Genomic DNA, 25,605 nt, shown 5'->3' on the forward strand with positions numbered 1-25,605 from the left:
ATTTACTCTTGCAGGCCTCAATCTTAGTGATACTGCTATTATTTGGTCCATATCTGATCTAACAGGAACCAGCCATTATTTTTTTTTAACATTAAAAAAAAAGGGACATGTGCATATCTTGGCATATCTCCTCACGACGAATCCAGCGCTAGAACAGAGACCGTTTGTTTCCCTTCCCTCCACGCAACTGCAAGACTGACCCCCTCATGCACAGGCAGCTCCCCACTGATAAACAGCACTGCCCTGATCTCCCAGGGGATTAATTTCCCTGCCAGCTATCTCAGCAGCTCTTCTTATTGTCTTAACTTATTTACCCAACTAGTGGAAAAACAGCTCAAGTGGAGTCGGACGCTCTCCAGCAACTTGGCTGCAATGGGCTTCTTCAGTTTTGTTCCTCTACCAGCCAGGGAAGTCTCTTCCCTCAATAGTTATTAGTTGAAAAAGTGAAGGGAGAAATTTCCTATAACACAAATGCTAGAAAGTACTTTTCATGACTGTTCCTTGCAGATCATGGCAAGACATTTTGTCCCACATCTCCCTTAACGATCCCCACCTCCCAGCTCTGAGCAGACCATCTCCTCAGCTGGAGGCCATCCACTGAAGCATCAAGCCAAGGCTGTTCTGTGTGCTCCAGCCTCATCAGCCATCAGGGATTTTCTTGGGAGAGGCAGAGAGACAAACTGAGGAATCCCTTTCCTGCACCCCAAGATGCCAGAGGTTTTTTCAAGCAATCAACGTACCCAGCCAACCTCTTTACTTCACATCCACAACTGGCACCATCAATCTGTGGTTTTCTATCTGCACCACACTCTTCACCTCTGCCTGTAGCCCAGAGACCTTCACATGCCCTCCCCTTCCCCCTAGGAATATTATAAATAAATCACGGGGCCACATTCAGCTCCTGGGCTGTGATGCAAGCAGGGACTTGGAGCCGCTTCAAAGGCACGCGGCACCGGCAGGGCACAGGATCCTGCCTGTCCCCTGCACCAGGATTTAGGCAGATAAGAGTTGTGGAAATCAAACTGAGCCCTTCCCCACAAGCTCTGTCAAGTGGACCTGATTTTGGGAAGCCCTTGCTCACGCTCACATAGACTTTCCAGCTGCCCAAGCTGTAGCACTGTGGGAACCATAGAATCAGTCAGGGTTGGAAGGGACCACAAGGACCATCCAGTTCCAAACCCCCTGCCATGGGCAAGGACACCCTATCCTAGATCAGGCTGGTCACAGCCTCATCCAGCCTGGCCTTAAACACCTCCAGGGATGGGGCCTGGGCAACCCATTCCAGGCTCTCACCACTCTCATGCTGAAGAAGTTCCTCCTCACATCCAGCCTGAACCTACCCATCTCCAGCTTCACTCCATTCCTCCTAGTCCTGTCACTTAGAAGCTAGCTTTGCCTAGAACCTCAGCTTTCCCTGGTCTAGATGCAACATAGCATGTGTTCTGTTTATTATTAATGACAGATAAAGAGCATTATCAATTTTAAAGCTACTAATAACTCTCAGCTGTTCCCTCACTTCACCCAAAAGGCCCAAGTGATCTAATGAAAGAACAAATTCCAGCTCAGAGCATCTTCAACGGCAACTGCCATGATCCAGAGTCCAGCTAAAGGCATCTTCTGCAACTAGTGAGGAAATCTCAAAGTCCTTCATTAGAATGACCATAAAGAGCCAGAAATGGCAGAAAAGCAGCTCTCCATTGTCCTTGCCTTCAGAAAGGAGGACTTCCACTAACCCCCCAGCTATCCAACACCAAGTTGTCTTCTTGTGCCCCAGGCTGTACCCCAAGAGCACAGTGGCCTGTCACATTAGACAGTGGTAACCCCTTTCAGCACCCAGGGAAAATCTGCATTTCCACAAGTGCTCCTTTAGTCTCAGAGGAGCATGAGCCAAACAAAAGTCACAGCAGACCCTTCACAAAGGAGTTTTCAGAAGACAGGACACCTCCTGTGGCCAGACAACACTCATCTGGTCATCTAGAAGCAGCATCTGCTCTCTTCACAGTATCACAGTATCATCAGGGTTGGAAGAGACCTCACAGATCATCAAGTCCAACCCTTTACCACAGAGCTCAAGGCTAGACCATGGCCCCAAGTGCCACGTCCAATCCTGCCTTGAACAGCTTCAGGGACGGCGACTCCACCACCTCCCCGGGCAGCCCATTCCAGTGTCCAATGACTCTCTCAGGGAAGAACTTTCTCCTCACCTCCAGCCTAAATCTCCCCTGGCACAGCCTGAGGCTGTGTCCTCTTGTTCTGGTGCTGGCCACCTGAGAGAAGAGAGCAACCTCCTCCTGGCCACAACCACCCCTCAGGTAGTTGTAGACAGCAATAAGGTCTCCCCTGAGCCTCCTCTTCTCCAGGCTAACCAATCCCAGCTCCCTCAACCTCTCCTCGTAGGGCTGTGCTCAAGGCCTCTCCCCAGCCTTGTCGCCCTTCTCTGGACACGCTCAAGCATCTCAATGTCCCTCCTAAACTGGGGGGCCCAGAACTGAACACAGCACTCAAGGTGTGGTCTAACCAGTGCAGAGTACAGGGGCAGAATGACCTCCCTGCTCCTGCTGGCCACACCATTCCTGATGCAGGCCAGGATGCCACTGGCTCTCTTGGCCACCTGGGCACACTGCTGGCTCATGTTCATGCGGGTATCAATCAGCACCCCCAGATCCCTCTCTGTTTGGCTCCTCTCCAGCCACTCCGACCCCAGCTTGTATTTCAGAGGTGCTCCACTGGCACCAGAGGAGACCAGGTGCAGAGCCACCTATAACTTGGATCTTCCAGCATCTCAGCAGGACAAGCAGAGCAGGCAGCCACTCATCTCAGTAGAAAACCAGAGAGCAAGTACAAAGCAGCCTCTGCAGGCCAGCAGCAAAGTTTTCCTGCTGGCTCTGGCACATCAACATTGATGGTGAATCATATTGCCTTTGTACTTCACTTGGAGGAGCAGGAGGAAAAGGTATTTTAGAGAAGAGAGTCACAAAGAGCCCCTCCTTGGAAAACAGGCTATTTTGGGGACTATAATCCCTTTCCTGTAGAAAAGGGAGGGAGGCCCAAGAGTCTGAGGGAGCTACTGAAATCCGGAGGGGATGTGGCAGCAGAGATAGCAGGGACCAACAATCAGGATCAAGACCCATCTCTAAAGACTGTACCAGCCTCAGCAGTGAGATCTATGCCTCAGCACCCATCTAGCCACCCACCTGCCCATCAGCACTGCTGTTGGCCACTCCAATCTCAGATAGTGTAGAGCAAGAACATGGCAAGGACTGGATGTGAGGAGGAAGTTGTTCAGCATGAGAGTGGTGAGAGCCTGGAATGGGTTGCCCAGGGAGGTGGTTGAGGTCCCATCCCCAGAGGTGTTTAAGGCCAGGCTGGATGAGCCTGCTCTAGGGTAGAGTGCCCCTGCCCATGGCAGGGGGGTTTGGATCTAGCTGATCCTTGTGGTCCCTTCCAACCCTGACTGACTCTATGACAAGGAACACCTTGTTTGCTTACCCAGATCTTTCCTAAGCACATAAAGACCTGGCTCCTCATCCAAGCACTAATTCTCAGCCTCTTTCAGCCCAGTCTTCTGCAACTCTTCTACAAATCCAGAATGCATCTGAGTGAATCAGAATGAATCTTACACTACATTTCCTCTTGGCATGAGTTTGAAATGGTTTAGCTGTTAAGCCCTGAAAGGGAAGTTTTAAAAAGACAGTGAAGGAAAAAAACAACCAACCAACCAAAACCCCAACCCTGGCAAAATCAGCACATGGCATAAAGGAACTGTTTGGATGGATCCCTTTATCCAGAGAAATGGTGTGTGCTGGCTGCTGCTCTCCAGTTGGGTAGCACTTGGATTTCCATCAGGACAGCAGGGAAAATAATGAATTGAGTGTCAAGGCTAGCACACAAGAGAGGGAGAAAGCTTTCCTAAGCTGAGGTCAAATCTCTTAGGTGGTCTTAGAGGTCTAGGCTGGATGTTAGGAGGAAGTTGTTGGCAGAGAGAGTGATTGGCATTGGAATGGGCTGCCCAGGGAGGTGGTGGAGTCGCTGTCCCTAGAGGTGTTCAAGCAAAAGCCTGGCTGAGGCACTTAGTGCCATGGTCTGGTTGATTGTCTAGGGCTGGGTGCTAGGTTGGACTGGATGATCTTGAAGGCCTCTTCTAACCTGGTTGATTCTAAGAGAAGTTTCTCCAAACCACAGCCATGCTGCCCCTGAGCTCCCTTCACCCGTTTCATTCCTTCCCAGCAAGAGTGATGCTACCTAAGCAGGAAGACCTTTCCTGACACAAGGACTGGCAATGGCACAGGGAGGACAGAGGCCATAGCAGGTGCCCTAGCAAAGCTCACCTGCCCAGATTTTCCAACCAAACCTTTCCAAAGAGAAGAAATCCTGTCCCAGCCTATGCCTTGCCTTCGTGCAACACAGCCCCACTGACGCTGGTCCCTCTGAGGATTATAGAAACATAGAGTGGTTTAGGTTGGAAAGGACCTCAAAGCTCATCCAGTTCCAAACCCCTGCCATAGGCAGGGACACCTCCCACTAGAACAGGTCGCTCAAGGCCTCATCCAGCCTGACCTTGAACACCTCCAAGGAGGGAGCAGCCACAACCTCCCTGGGCAACCTGTGCCAGTGTCTCACCACCCTCACTGAAAAAGAACCCTTTCCTAACATCCAGTTTCAATCTCCCCTCTGCCAGTTTAAACCCATTCCTCCTCATCCTGTCATTACAAGACCTTGTCAATAGTCCTTCCCCAGCTCTCATGTAGGGCCCCTTCAGATACTGGAAGGCCACTATGAGGTCTCCTCAAAGCCTTCTCTCCTCCAGGCTGAAGAGCCCCAGGGATAATCATGCTCTGCCTAGGACATTCAGGGGGACAGAGAGGACTCCCCACCTTCACCCCAGCCAACTTGCTTTGCACAGCACAGTGGCAGTTGTGCAGTCCTTATGTCTTCTGTGTCACTCAGAGATCCCTCCTGCATTATGCATTGCTTTGCTGCCATGCAAACTGACTTGGTGACTGACTTAGGGAGCCAGTTACCGGCCTGAAGGACAAAGTCCTTCACAACCACTTCACATTTATTTTTGTCACAAAAAATGATGCAATGTTGGATCAAAACTCCTCCCAGAACCCATATCTGTGACAATGTCCCACTACAGCTGTGAAACAAAGCATGGAGACAGTGGCAACAGCATTCCTACCTGCTACTTTTAGGTCTATCCAACCCAGTGCAGGTAGGAGAGACAAGGGCTCTTTTGCTCCCTTTCCAGCCTCCCTCGTGTCATTGTGAGGTAAGTGTTTGCTACTCAACAAGTTCTTACAAGAGAGCTCTCTCTCCTGGGAGAGTTTGGATCACAGACATCAATTTAGGTCACCTATAAAGACAGTGGTGGGAAGAAATCATTCCCCAGCACATCCACATCTGTGCACAGCTCATAGAGGTCAAGCATGATACTAATAACAGCATCTCCTGTCTACTTCTGTACACTGACCCTGCTTCAGCTGGGTGTGATAAAGAAGGTGAGTAAACAGCCAAAGACAGTCTCTCAGCCACTAAAACTTCTCCAGCTCAAGTCCCCCTCTGCCTTTCTGAAGCTACATTCACCCTGAGAGGTATTTTAAGACTTGCCTAGACAAAAGTCAACAACATTTGGATGCAGCACTGGCTAAAGTCCTGCTTCAAGAGGGAACTGGACCCTGGCGCCTCAGCCAGCATTTCTGAGTCCCATCTTGAGATGTCCCCTTCTGGATTCACCCTCTTCCTCTGTTTTGCAACTGAAACCCTCCTGAAAAGCTCTGCCATAGCAAATATCGTCTCTGAAGCACGGAGAAAACCCTGGGATTTAATTTTTATTGCAAAACCAAAGCCCATTCTGCACATGGCACTTCCCTGGTGACAAACAGCAGCCCGCAGCTGCCAGTTACTCTGGAATCACAGCGCAGAGGCAAACAGGTTGACAGCCCAGGAAAAGCACACAGTGACCCGCAGAGGACACAGTAACCTGCAGAGGACTGGGGCTGAGAAAACAGCATGATAAATAATTGCTTTATTGTAAGTCAAGGGGAAGCATTTCCACCAACAACTTTCTCACAAGGAGAAGAATTCTGCTCCCCGCTGGTGTTCGTATCACAAATAACTCCCACATTGCTGTCTCAAGGAGCTCTTGCTCCTCGATACTCTGCCATGAAGGCATTCAGCCACCCACAGCCTCCCGTCCCAGCCTGGCAGCTTCACCCCAGGACCCTATTTCTGCTTCAAAGCCTCCTGTCCCAGCCTGGCAGCTTCATCCCAGGACCCTATTTCTGCTTCAAAGCCTCCTGTCCCAGCCTGGCAGTTTCATCCCAGGACCCTGTTTCTGCTTCAAAGCTTCCCGTCCCAGCCTGCCAGCTTCATCCCAGGACCCTATTTCTGCTTCAAAGCCTCCTGTCCCAGCCTGCCAGCTTCATCCCAGGACCCTATTTCTGCTTCAAGCAGGGGCACCTCCTTTGGTTGAGGTGGTAGCAACACAGTGCTGCCTCCAGCCAGCGGCACACCCTACCTCTGCCCGCCACTAGCGCTTGCGGGCTGCAAGTTCCCCTTGGCCAGCTCAATCTTCCTCCACCCCGTTCCCACGTCAGCTAGTGGAACCCACGGCAGGCTGGAGCTCGACCTTTAGCTGTCGTACAGCTATCAGCATCACACCTAAATAAGCACCCACCTCCTTCCCTCTCCAAAAGCACCGCGCTGTGAAATGCTGAGTCTCCTTACAGAAATCACTCTGCAAGTGTCCCTGCTGCAGCACAGCAAAACAAACCAACACAGGCAGAAAACAAATCAGTGTCTTTGGAGGAAGTTGAGGGGAAGTATGGGCATTTCTCCTCCTTGGCAGTCTGGTGACTCTCACTGCAACGCAGGACTTCACGACAAAAGATGCTGAGAAGGTGCTGGAGGAAGAAAGGAAGCTGTTTTTCCCCTTCCTTTTGACATCCACACACTTCTGCTTGCAGTGGCTCCTGGATACGTATTTCTCCATGCTCAGCTACTGCTGAGCATGATAATACAGAAGCACAGAGTCAGGCATTTGCTGTCTGTGGGCTCCACTCTAGATCAGCAACGTGATGAGGGAAAGGCTTATTTGCATTGCCGTCATTTGGTACTTGCAGCAGGACGCCAAGAGCGCAGAATGGCCACGGCAAAAGGCATCGATTCAAGCTTCACACCACACACCTTCCTGAAGGCATCACCCACCGCAGACCCGGCACCAGCTCCTCCCCACCAGACCTCTGTGCCATCTCACCGTGGAAAGGCAAACAACAGCACTGCTCAACTACCCAGAACGCGTGGCCAGGGAAAGATCACAGCACCCAGCACGGTCCCCACGGCAGGGAAGGTGCCCATGGCACTTCTTCAAGCTGCCATACCCTGAAGCAGCTCTTTGGCTCTTCTCGCACATGTCAACAGATCAGTCCTCAGCTATGGCACTGGGAAATACTGGAAGAGCCTGGTTGTGTTAGCACTCCCTCAGCAGCAGCAAGAAGAGCACACAACACAAGTGTCCTCCATTGGCGTCAAGGACACTAACACATTGAAATTCCCAGCTGCTTCAGTCTCATTTGCACTTTCATCACAGCCACGGCCAGAGCTCTGGCAAGGCTTTCCTAGCAAGCCCAGGAGTTCCTCTTGTTTTCATCCATGCAGTGCTTTGTGGATGCTCCTGGAGCATGGGAGAGTGACCGAGGAATTTCAGCTGTTTATGAATTAGAAGAGTCACTTATGTATTTCATAGAATCATAGAATCATAGAATCAACCAGGTTGGAAGAGACCTCCAAGATCATCGAGTCCAACCTATCACCCAGCCCTAGCCAGTCAACCAGACCATGGCACTGAGTGCCTCATCCAGTCTTTTCTTGAAGACCCCCAGGGACGGTGCCTCCACCACCTCCCTGGGCAGCCCATTCCAATGGGAAATCACTCTCTCTGTGAAAAACTTCTTCCTAACATCCAGCCTATACCTACCCTGGCACAACTTGAGACTGTGTCCCCTTGTTCTATTGCTGGTTACCTGGGAGAAGAGGCCAACCCCCACCTGGCTACAATGTCCCTTCAGGTAGTTGTAGACAGTAATAAGATCACCCCTGAGCCTCCTCTTTCAAATGGGAAGACAGAGGAGATTCTGCTCAGAAGGGTTTTCTTTTTTCTTCCTTTCTTTCTTTGTTTTCTAAATAGCTTTCCTAATCATTACACTTCTTGCCACGACGAGCAAGCAGGCAATTCCATCATGTTACCTTGGACCATGGCAGGCAGCTAATGCTATTGGCCATAAATCATCTCCCTTTCAATCTCCATTATATAGAAAGAGCAAATTTATTATGATGCGTGTGTGATTACACACCAATGCCTTTCCATTATCACAGAACTGGATCCCCCCAAGGTTCATCATTTGCAGTGTAATAGTCATTTTTAAAGAACCATTGATAATCAATAGCACTCAGGATCCCTGTCAGGATGATTTGCAAAACAAATAACAAAACTGAACTCAAACAACTTTACAGGAGGGATATTTAATCCCCATTATATGATGGATAAGCAAGGAATCCTAGACTATGTATCATGTATTTGCCTTGGGTTAAATATCACTTCAATCAATGTTGCTAACAGCTGTACAATGCTGCCTGTGTTTCCACTAAGTAATGCTGAAGTATTATCTTACAAATAGACATTAGCTACGTGCTGGGCACCAAAGCCACTGGGAGTGTGAGGAGGGCGACAAGGTGGAAGGCAAAGAAGGGAGTTACCTGATGCGATGCTGTGTGGAGAGAACACAGCAGCAGATAAAGTTGGGTGCACAGAGGGCTGCTGGGGACCCCAGGAACCAGACACTGCTGTGCTGAGGGATCATGACCTGTGGATCAGGATGGCTATCCAACAGTTGGGTGAGCACAGGCAGTGCTCAGACCCAGCTTGCAGGCTCGAGCCTGGATGCTCATTCCTGAGGCAGGTTTGCTCTGCAGAGCTCACCAAGGCATGGAGCTGCCCTGATTAGCAGAACACTCAGCACAGCCTCCACATCCCAATCGAATCACCAGCAGAAGGAGATGCTGGTTCTAGCCCCTCATCAATGCTTGAGTTTAACCAGGTTACTACCTGGAACTCTATGGAAGTGATAGGTGATCTATTTAATAAGAGGTTCAGCCATCTGCCTCATTAGCTGCCAGACAGATCCTAAGGACAACAAACAGAGGCTCAAGTCACTTATTGCTTTTCCTTCAGCATGTATGGCCAGAGGCTGTAATTAGGAAGGTAACATCATCCTGGACACCCCTGATCTGACTGTGGTCAGTCTGTCTCAAGTCCACCTGCATCCCAGGCTGTGACAACCTTCAATGGAGCTTTTACATAAAACAACAAAACAGAGACAGAAGCAACTGACCCAGCAGGACCCCATGTAAGCAGTTCAGGGAGAGGCAGGCAATCAGGGACAGCACCAACCTCAGGGGCTGATGTGTCCTTGTGCGCACCTGCCTTTGAGACAACCTACCCAACATCCAGGCCAGGGCCCCCCTAACAAACCAGAACAAGGGGACACAGTCTCAAGTTGTGCTAGGGGAGGTCTAGGCTGGATGTTAGGAGGAAGTTGTTGGCAGAGAAAGTGATTGGCACTGGAATGGGCTGCCCAGGGAGTCGCCATCCCTGGAGGTGTTGAAGCAAAGCCTGGATGAGGCACTTAGTGCCATGGTCTGGTTGATTATCTAGGGCTGGGTGCTAGGTTTGCCTGGATGAGCTTGGAGGTCTCTTCCAACCTGCTTGATTCTATGATTCTATCCCCAAAGTCAGACTAAAGACAGCCACATTTGTGCTCAAGCAAACCTCCCTGTCAGGAAGCCTGCCGTTACCTGTTGCCCAGCCCAAGAGCTGGCCAGCACCTCCATCCTTCCTTACAAACAGCTTCCCAAGGCATGAAATCCACACAGAGATTTTCTGTGCAGGTTTCCACCTCTTCAGAGCTCTCTGGCAGAGCCATATCTCACTGCTTGCAGCTGGAGACACCTTTAGTGAAATCTTCAGCTCCTACTGATGTGGAAAAATTCCATGCATTTCTCCGGCGGTGTCACGGCGCTCACCGCACCTCCCGGCGATAAGCCCCAAAGCGCTCGCTGCTAGAAACCCTGCACTCTGGTAAGGATGGGCAGAGTCAGGAGAGAAAGAAAATAAGAATAATAACAAGAATAAACCACCCTCAGACCCAAACTAAACACCTTAGCTGCTGGAGATTACAGAATCCTATTTAGCGATATCAGAGAACAGCCTCCAGAGGGAACATCTTCAACCTGGCTACGGAAAGGCAGGGAAATTAAATATTTGGGGGAGGAAGAATAAATCTACAGAGGGATTTTTATGGTTGTTTGGGGGTTGTCTCGTTTTTTTTTCTTGGTTTGGTTCATTCCTAGAGACAAATGTGGCTTAGAATTGGGATTAACTGGGGTGTCCTGGCATTCCTTCCCACTCAGGAGCACCACGACTGGGCTGTATGTTCCTCAGAGGGGTTTTTAAGGTTGCTTAGGTTTTGGTTTTGGGTTTTCTTTCCTTGATTTGGTTCATTCCTAGAGACAAATGTGGCTTAGAATTGTAATTAACTGGGGTGTCCTGGCACTCCGTCCCACTCAGGAGCACTTCGACTGGGCTGTAGGTTCCTCAGAGGGTTTATTATGGTTGATTGGGTTTTGTTTTGTTTTTTTTCTTGCTTTGGTTCATTCCTAGAGACAAGTGTGGGTTAGAATTGGAATTAATTGGGGTGTCCTGGCATTCCTTCCCACTCAGGAGCACCACGACTGGGCTGCATGCTCCTGCAAGCTCCTGAGCTGCCCCAAGGAAGATGCCTTTGGAGAAGATAGAGCTATTTTTAAAGCTAGAAGGGCAAATTCTCCTCCCAGTTACACCAGTGACCTCGTCACTCTGCACAAGGTTGGGTAGGCATAGCTCTCATTTGGGGCTATTTTGAGCATCCTCCAGAGTCACCAGTCACCCAGCAGGCAGAAGTCACAGAGGGGCAGGATGAGACCCTCACCTCCAGATGGCCAGACCCAACCTGTTAGGGCACCAATAATTCTCACTGATTAAAGGGCAAAATGAATCCTCTGTTTAAATAAAACATTTTCATCCAACCCTTCCAGCCAGCTTGCAGCTGGAGGGAGCACAGCCACATCTCCTCATATGAGAATGGACTCTGCTGCCATCCCTGCTCAAGCATTGCACATGCAGACGTAGTGCAAACTTGTTCAGGGCTCTTCCACAGATGAAATATTTAAGTGGTTTTTACATTACTATCCCTTTTAATTTAAATAAGATGGAATTACTATCAACTGACTTAGGCTGACTTGCTCTCTCCACCACTTGGTTTGGGTCTTTTCAACCTTGCACTTGCAGTTTCATCAGTCTGCTCTCAGTGCTTCATGAGCACAGTCCATGCTGGTAAGTTGATGGATACCTCAGATGCTGCACAGCAAGGAAGAAGCACCTTTCACTCTCTCCTGAGCAAGCATCCGAGCTACAATGTGGCTGAAGGGAAGTCACATATCAGAAGAGATTCAAAGTCTGGACTTTCCTACCTGCATTTGTCCAAGTGAGATGGCTACCAGCTGCCTTGCCACACAATCCAACCTGTTTGATCATGCTTTTTGGGAGCTGTTGCTCTCACTCTCAAAGTGTGTCCCAAAGCAGACACATTTAAGCTGCTGGGAATGCAGCAGTAAATGCAAGATCCAGAGCAAGCTCTGGAAGAGAAGACATGACCAGCATGTAATTCTGTGCTAACGTTCCCAGGCACAACCCATAACCACCAAGAGCACCAGGCTGGGAGGAATTTCCCCGCTCACACAGGCCATGGAAGATGCTACCACGACGCTTAGGCTTTCATCTCACTGCCATGCCCAGCTCCTGAGTGTCCCAGAAGGCTCACGCACACCCCCCAACCTCATTAGCAAACTCAATGGGCAATGAATGATCAAAGAAACCAGCACTTCTCGCCAAATTTCATTGCTGTCTACAACTACCTGAAGGGAGGCTGTAGCCAGGTGGGGTTGGGCTCTTCTGCCAGGCAAGCAGCAACAGAACAAGGGGACACAGTCTCCAGTTGTGCCAGGGGAGGTCTAGGCTGGATGTTAGGATGAAGTTGTTGTCAGAGAGAGTGATTGGCATTGGAATGGGCTGCCAGGGGAGGTGGTGGAGTCGCCGTCCCTGGAGGTGTTGAAGCAAAGCCTGGCTGAGGCACTTAGTGCCATGGTCTAGTTGACTTGGCTAGGGCTGGGTGCTAGGTTGGCCTGGATGATCTTGGAGGTCTCTTCCAACCTGGTTAATTCTATCATTCCATGAAGTTCATCCCCACATCCTCACCTCGGAGGCCAGGGAAAACCAAAGGCTGCTGCCTGTGGTGCAAGGGGAAGAGACAACACACCTGCGGGCAAGGAGGGAGGAGCTCTTGCTTGGACTGCAGAAGCCTAAGGAAGCAAAACGCTTACAGCTGTGTACACATCCATATGCATAAGAGAAGAGGCCCTGATCCAGCACAGGCTTACGTCAATCTGCCGTCACCCAGACTTAGGAGAACATTTGAAATCAAGCAAAAATTTCCTTGCACTGCAAATCTAAGGACAACGAAAGGAAGTAAGTCCCTGAGTTAGAGCAGAAGCAGGTGTCAAAGGCCTTGGTCCCAGCAAAAGCTCCGGCACCAACACCTCAGGTAACAGTAACCCTGGGCATGTCACTTCACCTCCAGGTTTACCTACTGAAAACAGCTGCCAGCTCCCCTGGCGTGATTCTCCATGCAGCTAGAAAGGGCTCTCAGATAGTCAGAGAGCCTGGCCAGCACTGAAGGTTATTTAGCCATCAGGTCCTCATGGCCAGCTCTTTACACACAGCTTGCAGAAGAGTAGGTCACCTGTAACTCAGCAGCTGCAAGGAGCCCCACAAGCCCTGGCCCCAAGAAGCTGTGTATAACCTACCCAAGAAGCTGTGTATAACCTAACCCACAGAAGAAAGTCAGGATTTGCACCAACACTGCAGATTTTGCCTGCTGAAAATAAAGACAACAGCATTTCAAAACACATGGGGACACGAACAAGATCAGTAAGTGAAACACACTTCACTTTCCAACCCAGCCAAACTAAAGTATCTTACTCTGCTCACCACCACAATTAAGAGTGCTAGCAGAAAAGAGTGTGTAGCTAAGGACTACACAACATGATGCTGTTCAAAGGCTGTTCTATTAGCAAGATGAAAAAAATCAGAGCAGGAAGAGTAATCCTTCACTGGGAAAGAGGAAGAAAATCCGTGCAGAAAGTTTGGAGCTGTTTCTTAAAGCCCATGTAGAAACAGAGAACCTAAAACCGACTTCACAGCTGGAAAGGATTTTGCTGCAGAAGAGGATTTTCTGCTAAACCATTAGTGAAGCTCAAAATTAACAAACTGACCTGCAGAGTAAACACCAGCATGGACTTCCCTGAACTCAGGTGGGGAGATGTCTGCCTCTCTTGTAAGCATTGACAGTCAGATTTAATCATCTTAAGGGTCTTTTCCAACCTACAGTGATTGTATGATTGCTTGGGGAGCCTTAAGAATTGCATCCCAGGGATTTATTTCCCCTCTTTCTTTAAATGTGAAGCAGTTACCCAAACTGCACAGCCCGATTTCTTCTCCTTCATGAGCTGGGACAGTTTGTGAAACATGTTGATTCGTTGAAGTTCTTGCATTGCTCTGTGGTAGATGCTCTCTAGAAGCAGATGCATTATTCCTCCGCCCACATTCCAGCATTTCCCTGGACAAGGTAAATAGAAGCCAGGCCGAGTGAGCAACAGAGGATGGGATCAGATGGGTGTCCATCCCTACCCAGCCTCTTTGCCCCCCACAGCTTTAGTCCTACCTGTCTGCATAACACAGCTTGATCCCATTCCCACCTCAGCATCCTGTTCTGCTGCACAGTCTACAAAGCACAACAAAGCAGAGTCTTTTCCTAGCATGGACCAGGTCCCCACAGCCTCTAGGGACGGAGGCTCAAATCCAGGCAGCATAGAAGTTCAATGGTGCGATAAAACACGAGAGATACTTTTTAACTCCTGGGTTTTAAACAGAAAGCCACTTCCAGCAGCTCTCCATCCCCTTGAGCCACAAGCCAGACTTGCCATTCACTGCTCAGCACTACCTTCCCAAGAGAAGTGACATCAGCACAGGGTCTCACTCCACCCCCAGGAGTCAATCAGCTCCATGGCAGCAGTGGTTACATCCCTCATTCTGCCAGCCGTGTCCACACTCACTACATCTGCCCACAGCATTTGTACCTGCTGCACCCTGAGCAGAGGCAAAGCCAGCACGAGAGTTACAGGGTTTGTTTCCAAGCCACATCCCAGGGCAGGAGCAAAGCAGAAACAGGTATTTTGAAAGCCTACATTAAGTATTCAGTTGGTTGCTTATTTTTAAACCATTGCCTTTTGGCAGACTCTTAACCACTTTACTCTTTTTGTGACGAGAGCTTAAAGGAGTAAGTGGAAAATGCCCCTTCAGTGCTGCTACACACTCTCCTGCTTTTACTCAAGCAGGGCCAGGTACAAACTCAGCACAGCGATGGCAAGAAGCTACGTCAGCTCCTCCACTGCCCCAGGATTCTTCCTTGTAATCAAACTGACCAGCTGCACAGTCTGGAGAGGAAAGAGAAGATGAGCCACGCAGTTACCATCTCCTGCTAAAGTACCTCGGTGAACCACCAGCATTAAGGGAACCAGCACTGAGCTGAAGTCATTTATCCTTTGACAATGCTCTATTGCAACAACTTCATTGTGATGATGCTGGATGATTAATGCTTACAGCCACTGTCATTTCCTTTGACAGATTTTGGGGCTGTGGAGTGACTTCCGCTTAAGGCACTGTTCTTGAAAAGCTGTGCTCATTGCAGCAAGGAGGAGAGAGATGCTCCACACACCCAGCCAGCAGCAATCAGACTCTGCGAGCTGCAGGTGGCTGGGAGAGTTACTCTGAGGCACATGGGGACGCTTACAGAAAGCTTTGCCTGGTAAAGGCTGAGGGGCGAGAGGAAGGTGTGGAGCAGCCAATGCTGTAAGAAACAGCTAGAGCTTGTCTCACCCAGTGGAAAGAGAAGACTCTGTTTCTACCAAACATCACAGCCAAGAACCGTAGCAAAACTGCACTGTTTTGCCACAAACACACTGGAAGATCAGATCCTGAGCTGAGAGCCTCCAGGGCTGAGCCGCAGCCATGCTGAGCTCCCACAGCTGCTCCAGAAGCCAAAAAGCATCCAGAATCAGGTCGATCAATCAGCAAAACAAGACACAGACAAATGCCTTCACCGTGGCATTCACTAACATGAAAATAATAAATAAATACGAATTGGAAACCTTAACCTTTGTATCTCCAAGTTCCCCCTACCTGGAAGGAATCATCTACCTCACCTACCTGCTGCAAGGTTTGCCTAATCGATCAGCTCGTTAAATTCATGCAAAGCAGAAGACAGACAGCAGATGGATGGCTTTACACAAGCCTTTTCTACAGTGAAATATTTCTACTTAATGCTCTGCCAGCAGCTGCCTGCCCACTCCCTTCTCGCTGTCACAGAGAGCTCCAGACTCTGGCAGGGACACCCACAAAGTCCGGAGCGCTGGTTTCTCCCCTAGACCCAAACGGCACCAGGGGATTCCTTGACTGGGGGACATCCTCTTCACAAGGCTTGATCTTCATCTCGTCATATTTAAAAGCTGTCTGAGGAGCATAATGGTTTTAAATTCACTCACCACCAGCAGCACAGTCAATCAGCGGAGCGGCGGCGGCTGCCCGTGCCTGGCGGTGATGAATGGGGCTTGCGAGGCTGCACCGCTCGCCTCTGAGCGAGAGGAGAGCGTGGGCAGAGGGTGGGGAAGAGAAGCAGAGGCAGAAACAATGATTAAAAGGAAGAAACGGGGCAGGAGGAAGGAAAATTCTACCTGCTCGCTGCAAACTTGGAGCAAGCATTCATCTGCTCCTGGGAGGCATGGTTTGGGAGGAGCAGCCTTGGCTCGCATTAGGCTCCCTGATATGTTACCGCCCTAATAAATATGTTAGCTGGTTAGTTAAGTGCTAACCACAAAACCGGTTTGTGCAGAGGTCCAGAGCCCCAGCCACCAGCCTCCACCCTGCACTCGTGCCCCTGACGCAGCTTTACCTTCTAGGAGAAGATGAAGAGCAAGCACCTGAAAACAGCTCTCAAGAGAGTGTCTTCCTTCAGGACAAAGCCATAACGTGCACAGCATTGAAGGTGTTGTCTCCCAGCCCTTCCCACGCAGAAGCAGACACAAACCCCACTAAATGACACCCTGTGCCTCCCTATCCATGAGCAGCTTTGGGTGCCAGCAGCACCCCTGCGTGCTTGCAGCCACCCCAGAGACACAGGGAGCACCTGTCCCTGCAACTGCTCTGGGTTTCCAGGGAGGAAAAAGGAATTAAATCTCCCAGTTTGGGGAGCTCAAAAGGACCTGATCCTGCCTCTGCTGCCAGTCACCCTGCTCTGCCAGGCAAAGATGCTGCTCAGCATTTCACAGGAGCCACCAGATATATGGGGCTCTTTTTCCTTCCCTCTTTCTCCAATTACAAGGTCAGGTCAGTGCTTTTCAGCCTGTGAGCACAAAAATACTCATCACATGGAAAAGTGCTATTGCCAAAGAAGCCGCAGCTTGTGGCGTGAGCATCACAGCTGGGTGCTACGGGTCTCACAAAGCAGAGAGGGGAAAGAGTCGGAAGCTGAAACCCACCACACCAGCAAAACAAGAATAAGAGGCAGTAAAAGTGAACTTATGGTGTAGTTCCAATTAGAACAAACACTAATTAAGACCGTGTAATTGAATTCATGCATTATTTAGAAACCCTAGTGAACCCAGGGCAGAGATATAAACACATTTTAGGGTTCCTTTAGCACCACGTAGGTCTCATACCTCAGTACCCACAATTTATTTTAGTGCCACCAGAATCACTCACCAGAGTTTCAGCTTTACCCCACACATCTTAATCCCCTCCCCTCAAGTCCACACATTCAGGTGGCAGCAATGACCATGTGATAAGTCAAAGCTGTGCAAGAAATTATCTCAGCTAAAAAACTGCTCCCCCTCCCTATACCCAGCGGCCACAGGTGTGGGTCTAATTTTTTTTAGAGCCTGAAAAAAGAAAACAAGCAAACAAAAAAAAAAAACCCTCCAACTACCAAATACCTTATTAAAAACCAAATCCATCTGCCAGAAAGACTTTTTTTCCCCCTACAGCTTCAAATGTTGGTTTGCTTCATATTGCAGCAGGAAAGGCTCTGCACAAGCAGGATCTTCACGGAGAGAGTGATTGGCATTGGAATGGGCTGCCCAGGGAGGTGGTGGAGTCACCATCCCTGAAGGTGTTCAAGCAAAGCCTGGCTGAGGCACTCAGTGCCATGGTCTAGTTGATTGGACAGGGCTGGGTGCTAGGTTGGAATGGACGATCTTAGAGGTCTCTTCCAACCTGGTTGACTCTGTGATTCTAAGCCTGGCCCAGAATAGGTTAACAGACTGATATCCTCATACCCCAGGAAGAAAGGGAAACAGCACAGAGATAAAGTCAGTCCCTCAAAGGTTTCAGAGCAAATGTTTCACCTGTGCAAGGTCCCAAGATAATGCATTTGCAGCTGGGACAGTTTAGCAGTGCTTCGGGTATTTAGCAAGTGGCTTTACATACATTATTCTTTCCTCCTACTCCTGAGCCCTTCACAGCCAGACCTTACGGTTCTTACTACACCTGCATTTCTAGGAAGAGATACAAATACATCAAAAAGAAAGGAAGAAATCCAGTGAAACCGTTTAAAGCCTCTACAGACACCTGTAAGGAAAACAGCATGAGAAAATAACATGGGCAAATCCAAGTTCACCCACAGGTGTGTGGTTCTAGGAAAGGGAAAGCAGCAGCAGCAGCAGCACTAAAGTGCCTTGCATTTAGGTATGAGCATACCCTGTAGCAAAATATGCTTGCTGTTTATAAAGCAGATTGGAAAACTTTTCCCTAAGAGATGCCATATAAAGTATAAAATTTTATTATCTCTTGCCTGTCCATTTCACAAAGATATACACAAACAAGTTGCCAAATGTGCCTGCAGTTTAAGTCCATTAAATCCAATGAATGAGTTTGGCCCACAAAAAACTCTGCACTTACTGTAATAAAGTTAAAAGCTGATAGCAGCTGATACAGTGAAACACACACATTTCCATACGCTCATTCCTGCTGATGTCAAAATACAAGTGGGCTACAGAGATTGCCCTTGTCTAGCTCCTATAGAAATGCTGAAATGGAGGAGAAAAAAAAACACCAGACCTTGGAGTTTTCCCCCTCTGCTTCCCTCTAAACACAAAAGAGAGCGAGCTGGGGGGGCAGCCAGTTGGGTTATACTCATTCAGCTTCTTCCTCCCAGAGTCCTGCATGCATACATGTGTGCATATGAACAAAATGCCCAAAGGGGTGGTCCTCAATTTGGGCAGGACCCCACCCGGCAGCAACAGAGGTGACCAAATTGGATGACATCCTGGGACACTCACCCAGAGGGAAGAACATATTTAAGGCTCCCAGGGCAGGGATTGGGGACGCTCTGCTTCCCATGGCAGCTGCTAGCAATTCCACTTGCAGAGAGCTTTCCTGGTGATCCGTGGTTGTCCAGCCACTGGGTCACCCTGAATTACACCTTGAACTTTACACTGCACAGGGAACCACACCAGGCAGTACAGAAACCAGACCCAAATGACAGACTGTAAGCCTGCCTTGATTGTTAGGGTTTGGGTCGTTCTAAACACACAGAGGTTTCTCTTAGGCTGCTGTCACAGCCACACCAACTCCCATCTCCACTTCCCCAGCCTTCCCCTATGTCACTGCAACTCCCTTACACAAACTGATACACACCCTGCTTCCACGGTGCCATCTCCTCCAGACCCTACTGCCCCAGGTCCTCCTGCTGCAAGAGGGCTCCAGGGCCCCTTCACCTGGAGCTAACTCTCACAGCTCCCTTCCTAGATAGTGCTTTATTGTGACATTTCAGGACCCAGATGACCCTTGTGCTAGGGGCTGTACCTCCATTCACCCCTCCAGCAACTAAGCTACACCTCACATACTATTTGATGGTCTTCCTCCTCTTTCTTCACACTCAGCAGCTGCCACCCCAGATGCCACTGCTCTCCTGGAGGTGTAGCACCCGCCAGTGGCTTTTCTCAGTGTGAAATCCTAGCCCTGAAGCAGCCAGCAAAAAAACTTCACCTGCACCAATGTGGCTGGGATGTACCTGTCTGCTGCTTTCAGTGTCCCTCTGGGACAGAGAGCTCCACTGACATAACCACTCACTTGTCCACAGCACATGCAAGGGGAAAACAAGCATTGGAATAAACTACCCAAGGATGAGGTCGAGTCTCTGCAAGGCAGGACAGCACTCAGCTCTCCAGGGTATGGACCACACGTCCCTGTCACAGCTTCTCCAACCTCAACACTACATCCACAGCTTGACTTGGAAGTCTCTGAAGCACTGACCATATCCTCCTGCTTACAAGCATTGTGAAATCCTATATGTAGCATATGATGGGAGAACCAAAATAAATAATCCAAAGCTCATAATAATAAACCTTGCACTTCAAACAACCCAAAAGCCTGACCTTTTGTAGCTAAGCTGTCCTGGTGAGAGGTTAGATCTTATGTTTTCTGATCATCAAACAGGAAAGCATTAGCCAAACAGAGAGAACAAGCTCTTATCTAGACCTGATTTCTCTCCTCGCCAGGGGATCCTGTAGGATATTTCAGCTCTCTCTCGCTCACTGTATGACTCTTCCCTCTCCCAGTTGCTTGAAATCAGCCAAATTCACAATCTAATCTGGATGGGAGTCAAAGGGGAGAAAAATCAAGTCCTAATGCAGAGACTACTTTGAATGAAGAATTGAAGCCAATCAGAAAGGCATTATTGATCCTTGCTTGGAGCACCTCAGTCAGGGGAGGGGGAAGGCCACAGGCAGCTGCAGAGCTGCCCACCTCAGCCAGCTGGGTTGCCCTGCCAGGCCTGCAGCTTTCCCAGCCGGTGTGAGAGGGGAGACAGCTCCATCCAACAGTTCCCTTCCTGGCCATGCAGGCAGGAAAAGCACACAGAGCCCTGTGCTGGCACTGCTGAGCACCCACAGCATGCACTAGCCCATGTGTGTGTAACAGCATGACCCATGTGCTAAGCACCACAGTGTGCTTCTGTGCAAACACTTGTAGTGTGCATCGGTTTGGAGTGGACCCATCTGCAAGAGCAGGGCTGCTCCGTGGAATGGGGGGGGGGGGGGGGGTGTTTGTGTGTGTGCGCACACAGCAAGGACTACATGCGCTTGAAGCAGCAGCGTTAGTGTAGGGCAGCTCCGTGCAGGTGCCAAAGTGCAGGCTGCAGGGCAGAGGAGGGGGTGTGCACGTGCATGTATGTGGGTACCTGTCCCACATACTGCTGCTCCCCTGCATGACTCACACAATCCCTGAAGCAGACAAGGCAGGCTGCGGGGTGGCTATCGAGTGAGGTAGAGGACAGAGACCGAGGCTGGGATCAGCTCTAGGCATCCCTGGGTGAGATCCCGATGCTCTTGGCCCACGTTAGCACTGGCTGCAAGCTTCTCTGCCTTACGTAACCACAGTTGGCATGGAGTGGCAGAGGGGATGGAGATTAGAGGGACAGCAGCTCCCCAATGAACCTTTCCCAAAGCAAAGGGGGCCAGAGCAGAAGCTGAATGCCCCAGGTCGAATAAATCCAGACGCTAGGCCAAGGCAGTTCCACGGCCACCGGGTGTGCTGAGTCCGGGTCGGAGATGCCCCGGTGCGGGGCAGGTCTGATCGCCGGTGCCGGTCGCCGCTGCTGCCCCGCCGCAGCGTACAGCGCTAAGCACAGCCCGGCCGGGCCGAGCTGAGTGGAGCGGAACCAGCTCCTCCCGCCCAGAGTGAGCTGTCCTGGGGAAGGAGCTCACCCCGCGGCGTGGGGCAGCAGTGCCAGGGGGACAGTGCTGGGAAGTTTAGGGAATCTCACATTTTGGAAAGAGGCAGGTGGCAAACGTCTCCTCTTAAAAAAAACCCAAACAGACCCACGCAGTCTCCTGGTAGCTTCTGTGCCCCCCGACTTAGGCTGTGCCCCCCATCCTGCCAGCCCCGGGCACCGCGGGATTATGCGGCCGCCGGCACCTCCTTACCTGCCGGCGTCACGTCTGCTGCCGCCTGTTCTGCTCCGGGTCTTCTTCTTCTTCCTCCTCCTCTCTTCCTTCCTCCTCCTCTCTCCCTCTCCCTGCTGCTTGGGGCTCTTTATGGAGATTCATTCATTCATGCCTTCCCATCGGTCCCTCAGCGTTTCCCTGCCTCCCGGAGGCAGAGCGTGTGACGCCTCGCCCCTTTCCAGCCACTTTCTGCTGTCACAGAGCGGCGCTGCCCCAGCCCCGGAGCGGCCACCGGGCTGGGACACGCGTGGGCAGCGCCGGGCCGTGGGACCGTCCCCCAGCGAGGGGGGAGAAAGGCGGGGTGGGGGGTAGGGGGTGGAGAAGGAATGGGCTGGGACGGACGGGTGTCGGCAAGGCACCGACGCGCCCCGGGGGGTACAGGCGGGCTCTGCCACCGGTCGCCGCGGCCTCGAATCCCACACCCCACCCCACCCTCCAAGGGTTTTCCGTGCTGTCCCCCGTCCGTCTCAGCCCACGCCGCGCCGCTGCTCATCGCCTATCACTTCCAACCGGTCCTTCCTCACCTTCCCAGCCCTCTTGGGGAACCCTCCCCCCATCTTTTCCTCTCTGCTTGCCCACAGCACAGCCCGTCCTTCCTTCTCCTCTTCCACTGCCTCCGCACCCGCGCAGGACCGCATCCCGCTCGGCGGAGCGCTGCCCTATCCCCGTCGTTTAAAAAAGCGCTGACTCAAGCCGGGAGAGGAGCGGCTGAGCCCAGCGTGGGGAGCCAGGGCACGGACACTCCGCAGCCTAGCCGGTTCCCTCTACCCCTGCTGTGAGGAGGACGCCCCTTACTCCTCCAGGTCACTGGTCAAAGTACACCCCTACTCCAGCCTTCTTCCGCAGGTCCCTCCGCTGCCCTCCCGCTGCATCCCGGAAGGGCTGAGGGCATACACCTGATCCTCATCCACAGCATCCTGCTGCCGGTGCCCCGCTGCCTGTACATCCCGACAGGTCGGGGTAAACCCGAGGAGTCTGGGGGTGTCTAAGCCCTGTAAGTGCCGGAGGCGCGGGAAAGGTGTCCAGGTACTAAACTTAAGGAAGGTTGTTTTCCTTTCTGCACAGGCACAGAGTTTTTCTTTCGACCCAGTTAAGGCGGAAACATCCTCTTTTCCCCTTAAAAACAACGTCGGAAATTTGAAGAGAAGCACCTGGGTTTGGGCTCTGCCGTAGCCTTCAGAGCGACAAACCATTCATTTGAGTGAAACCCCTTAAAAACACTCCCCGAAGGGTCCCGCCCGCTCTCCGGTGAACTGTTCCGCTTCCACAGGCGGTACCACCCCCTTTTTAACGCTGCCATCACTTTCTGTTACCGATCGCTTTATTCGCCGCTGCGAAGTTCTAAATATTTAATACGGTGCAAACCGGCGCCGAAACGGACGGAGCTGACGAGGGGAAGCGAGTCCCTGCCCGGGGAAGACGTGAGCGGCTGAGCCCGGCGGCTCCGCTTCATCTGCCCCCCGGGGGAGCCTGTTGATACGAGGGGGTGTGTCACCCCCTCCCTTGCCCTCCTTCCTCTGGGCTTTACCGGGGCTGCAAATCGCAGCCTGGACGTGGGCAGCATCGCGGTACCCCGGGCTGCCCGGCCCGGGGGAGGCAGGGATGAGCGGGGACGTGGAGGTTTCTAGTCGAGGAGAGCTGGAGGAGGAAAGGAGGGTGTGGGGTGCAGGGGCGACACATCCCGACGTGCTAGCGTGTCCCCAGAACCGCGACTCTGCTGCCAACCGGGTCCCGTTGCCACTACGAGCGGGATAGGGATGCTGGGGACAGCCAGGGCTCGTTGTTGGCCGTCTAACGCCTCACTGCCCTGGCATCTCTGGGCACAAGAGGAGGGCCTCGATGGCAATGTATGCACAGGGACCTCTCTAGGGAAGAAGCGTAGCGTCCCAGCCACACACCGGGGAGCGGATGGGGCACCCCTCCTGCCGCAGACCCCCGGTCTCGACTCATCTTCAGTTAAATGCAACCAAAAATTTCTTGGCCAACTCCCAGCCGCGACTTAACACCGGCCCCACCAACTGGAGAGTGAGCGCGCCTGTCCTCCGGGCTCAGCCTGAATTGGGGAACTGAGACGTAACAAGCAACATCTGTCATTATAATTAAAACTGCAACACACCCACCGGGCAGGAACACGGTCCCGGCCCCGGTCCCCCTGCTTTTAAAAGCAAAACAGCAATCAAGAGAAAGCCGCTCAAACTCAAGACACCTGCCTCTCGCCTCCCCCGAGCCATCAGTCGCACCGGGCGAGGATGTGCGGCCGAACCGGGAACCTGTCCTCGGCTGGATGCGGTGTGCCCCCCTCGTCGGAGCACGGTCACCTCCCCCCCAGCTACCGTCGCCCTCCTCCACTAATTTTCTTTAATTAAAGCTCTATGTGCAGCACGTTTCGCGGGGACAGAAATAGCCGCTGAAGGAGTGCATGTGGGGAGGCAGGTCCAAAACTGCCAGCGTGGGAATGCAGAAGGGATTGGGGAGGGGGGCGGGGGGGCAGTGGGAGCAGAGCACGGGAGCGGCTTTAGCACAGCCTCCACCCAAGGCCCGTGGCTGCCTGGATTATTTGGGGAGGTGGGTGAGAGCCATCCCACTCCCATCCTCCGAGCGCTCCGTGCGGCAGAGCGGGGATGGGGGGGGGGATCCCCGTTGCTCCCGGGGAGACACTGCTGCTCGTGGCACCAGCTCTCCCCCGGAACATGAGGGCTTCCCGCAGGCAACAGTTGCATCGGCGGAACTCCCCCCCCCCAAGGATGCTCTGGCTCGGAGGCGATGGGGACGCCCCGAATCGGGCATCTTCCACGGGCAAGCGGAGGAGAACAGCGGCCGGGAGCCCGGCGGGGCTGCCCCGGCTCCGCACTCGCGACCTGGCCGGGAGAAGCCGCTCCCGGCTCGACCTTCCGCTCTCACCTGGGGCTAAAGGGCATCAGGAGCGGCTCCAGCTAAGCCGGGGGACACCCTCCCCCCCACCCCGTCGCGGAGGGGAGGGCTCCCCGCTGCCCCCCGCCACCTGCCCCGTCGTCCCCTCCCGCCTAAGTCCCAACCCGGGCTGCAGCCGCCAAAACTTTGGCGACACGGAGCGGCCACCAGGAGCTGTGCGGGGCTCTCCGGGCTCTCGGGGGCACACCGGGCACTCAGGAGCCTGCCGGACACTCAGGGCTCCCAGGGCAGAGCCGTCCGCCGCCGCGGAGTGGAGACAGCGGGCGGGGGCCGCACGGGCCGGTGCGAGCGGGCACCGGGCGCAGGGCCGGGGCGGGGGACTCAGGCCAGGATCGGGGCCAGGGCCGAGGATGGGAGAGGGGAGCGGGCGTGCTGCGGCGGGGGCTGCGGATTCACCTACCTGCTTCGGTGGCGACTCCCGGCGCTCGGCGGCGCGCCCAGCCCCGAGGCGCGGTGATGGGCGGCGGGAGCACCCGCGGCTGGCGGCTCCCCGCGCCCTTCCAGGCGGGCGGGCCGGGGGCAGGAGGCGGGCAGGGAAACGCAGCCGGAGCCAAGCAAATCCCAGCGCTGGAGCCGGCCTCCGAGAAGAGAAGGGCTGCAGCTCCTCACTGCGTCAGGCGGAGAGCTCTGCCCGTGCAGGCGGCGCCGGGCAGCGCTGACAGGCCCGGGGGGCTCCCATCGGCACGGCTCGGCTCGGCTGGAACGGGCACGGATCAGATGGAATGGGCACGGAGGGGATCGGTGCGGCTGCGACGGGATGGGCACGGATCGGCTCGATGCGGCTGGGATGGAATGGGATGGGCACGGCTTGGCTCGGCTCGGCGGTGCGGGGCCAGGCGGTGCAGCTCTGGCGGAGGTGTGCGGTGCAGCTCGACTCGGCCTAGCAAGGTCCGGTACGGCTGGGTGTAGCTCGACTCGGCACGGCCCAGCTCGGTTCAGCCTGGGCTGCCTGGGCTCCCTGCGACCTGGCTGGGTCCAGCTGCACTGTCACGGCACGGAGCGCTAAGCGGCTTGGCTAGGAGAGCCCAGCTGGCACACGTGTACGTGTGTGTGTGTGTGTGACACTGCATGGCACCGTGCGTGTGGCGCTGACAGTGATACCGTGTGGGACACTCGCCTGTGACACCAGAACACTGCCTGTGTGTAACCGTGTGTGACGCGACGTGTGGCACCTGCACGAGTGTGACACTGTGACACTCTGTGTGTGACACTGAGCGTGGTACCAAGTGCACGTGTGCAACTGTGTGGGATACCTGCATGCGTGTGACACTGAGCGTGGCACTTTAGGGGAGGGGGGAGGAGTGTGCTGGAGTTTGTGGAGGTGTGAGTGTGCGTGCCAGGGCTATCTGTCTGCCGATGTGTGTGACTCTGGTGGTGACACCCTGGGGGTGCTGGGATGAGTGTGTCCCTGTGTTGGGGAGTGCATTTGGGGCTGTAGGGAAGGGTGCAGGAGCCTGTGGG

The 25,605-nt window shown here is 52.8% G+C and overlaps 1 protein-coding gene across 4 annotated transcripts in view; it reads right to left on the reverse strand.

Annotated features, from left to right (window-relative positions):
- Positions 1-24,699, reverse strand: part of ELFN1 (extracellular leucine rich repeat and fibronectin type III domain containing 1) — a 134,887-nt gene extending 110,188 nt beyond the window's left edge. The window contains exons 1-2 of one of the 4 annotated variants that reach the window (XM_064153688.1): positions 16,164-16,266; positions 15,757-15,845 (exon numbers count right to left, since the gene is read on the reverse strand). The gene's annotated coding sequence lies outside the window, so the exon portion shown is untranslated. Of the gene's footprint in view, positions 1-3,489; positions 3,509-15,756; positions 15,846-16,163; positions 16,267-21,192; positions 21,428-24,544 lie in introns of those variants that run through there. The other 3 variants (XM_064153687.1, XM_064153686.1, XM_064153689.1) reach the window with 3 other exon arrangements.
- Positions 24,700-25,605: the final 906 nt, after the last annotated feature.

Source organism: Pogoniulus pusillus, chromosome 13 (genome assembly GCF_015220805.1).
Source record: "Pogoniulus pusillus isolate bPogPus1 chromosome 13, bPogPus1.pri, whole genome shotgun sequence".
In the NCBI taxonomy this organism is placed as follows: domain Eukaryota; kingdom Metazoa; phylum Chordata; class Aves; order Piciformes; family Lybiidae; genus Pogoniulus; species Pogoniulus pusillus.